The sequence below is a fragment of the Etheostoma spectabile genome, chromosome 23, assembly GCF_008692095.1.
Source record: "Etheostoma spectabile isolate EspeVRDwgs_2016 chromosome 23, UIUC_Espe_1.0, whole genome shotgun sequence".
NCBI lineage: Eukaryota > Metazoa > Chordata > Actinopteri > Perciformes > Percidae > Etheostoma > Etheostoma spectabile.
Window position 1 is genome coordinate 17422046 of NC_045755.1, and position 1993 is coordinate 17424038.

Consider the following 1993-nt stretch of genomic DNA (forward strand, 5'->3'; position numbering starts at 1 on the left):
TTAAAGGACCTTGCAGAAAGGCAGTCTGTATGTCGCTGTTTTTAAACTGATTTAGGACCCAGGTTTTTTATGATGAACATGGTTTGAATATGATGAGTGAAAGTGTGTCTCTGTATTTACCTGGAAGTGTCTCTGTGTCTATTTGAAACCGCGCTGCTGCCACTTACCAGGACACTCTTATAAAAGAGATTTTTAATCACAAGGAGTTTTTTATCCTGGTTAAATAAAGGTTTGAATGAATAAATGAATGAATGAATGAATCAAGTCTTTTTTGACCCGTTGTCTCGTTTGATGGACCCGTATACCTGAACATGCTGAACCTTTCAGATAAATAAATGCAGCTATTATGTTTGATTGTGCAATCCATGTTGAGCCAGGCTGCTTCATTCATTCACTCACAAAGACGCTTTCCATTTAAACTTCTCAAAACATTTTCAATACAATGCTGATGACTCACAAATGGCAGGGATGGCTGTGTTTGCTTAGATCCATGGGGATAATGATTCGCAGGCTTTGAAAGACCATGAATCATGTCAATCTGAAGCTTGTTTTTAGACACGCCAGGTGGGAGACATGTCAAGAACACCTGAGAGTCTGTAGCTTGTGTATAATTGTGCATCTTGTACGCAAAAATATAATATTGAGGTAAGCCTATACTTGAGTATTTCTATTTTTTCTACTCCACTACAGTTCACAGGGAAATATAAAGTTACCCCTGAGGTTACGTTTTGGTCTGGCTTGTTTGTTTGTCTGGAGGATTACAGAAACACTACAGGCCCATTTTCTATGAAACTTGGTGGACATTTTGAAGTTTATCCGAATCATGTGGAGGATACACAAATTAATATATTTTAAATTAAAAGAATAATTAAATACAATGTATTGTTTGACATTAAAACAGGGGTTCCCAACGTTTAGGTCCTCTTATGAAAAGGGGGATTTCCATATGGTTTAATTTCACAAAGTCCTCTAAATTAAAGCTTTAGTGCATAACCTTTTGATATTAATGAATGTTTGTTACATTCAGGCCATTGCCAAATGAGCTAATTAAGACTATCAGCTCCACACAACACTCTCTGTATTTCTCAGTATGTGAAGATTGTGGTAGTCTGGCGACTTTCTCGTGTAGATACTTGAGTGAAGGTAATGACCTCTTCTGAAGAGAACATCATATTTTTTAATCCTTCATGTCTTCCTTGAGCTATTAGCAACTGCGTGGAGAAGGTGGGGGGGACGGTGCGCGGTCACAGAAGCCTTGTATCATGTGGACGCGCCGACAGTTTTGTTGTCATTAGAATTCCTCATGGGGGCAACAAAAACTACGCACTATAGCTTTAAACGTTGGTCTACATGTAACTGTTTTGGGATCTGATGTTGATAGAATAAAGGTCTGGAGAGGGTTTAAGGGCAAAAAGAACATGGTTAGGTTTAAGGAAAGGTTATCTTAGAAAATAATCTTGGTTTGGGTTACATTTACTACTTAAAGGGATACTGTATATGATAAGATATGATACTGTATGAGGTAGTTATCCAGTCAGTGTATTAGCTACAGTGGATGGGGGGTTGCTGAACCCCCAGTTTAGAGAAGCAGACAGAAGTACTGATACGGAAGCTCAGCAATGTACTGCTGTGGACGGGGGCAGCCGCTAAACATATTTTAGACACCTATAAAACTCTATCACTTCAAGTGTACGCTATATTTAGAGTTTTTTTTGTCTTGTTTAAGTTTACATGGGGAAACTGAAGTTGTTATGTGCTCTCTTCAAAGCCGCCAGACTCTTTTGTTTGAGAACAGTAATTTTATCTTGCAGAACATGGGAGTTGATGGTCTACCGCTGCCTCGATTGGTTAGTTTGTGTTGTTGTGTGACTTTGGTGTTTTAAAAGGCTTAAGACACAGCAAAACTAACAAAAAACTTTGTTAGGTGGCTAAAACATTGCTGCCCCCTCCACAGCAGTACGGTGGGGCTTGAAAGTTTGGGCACCCCAGGTAA

The 1993-nt window shown here is 39.0% G+C and overlaps 1 long non-coding RNA gene across 1 annotated transcript in view; it reads right to left on the bottom strand.

Annotated features, from left to right (window-relative positions):
• Positions 1-1673, bottom strand: part of LOC116673383 (uncharacterized) — a 9186-nt gene extending 7513 nt beyond the window's left edge. The window contains exon 1 of the long non-coding RNA XR_004327828.1: positions 1594-1673. This is a non-coding gene — a long non-coding RNA (uncharacterized LOC116673383). The remainder of the gene's footprint in view (positions 1-1593) is intronic.
• Positions 1674-1993: the final 320 nt, after the last annotated feature.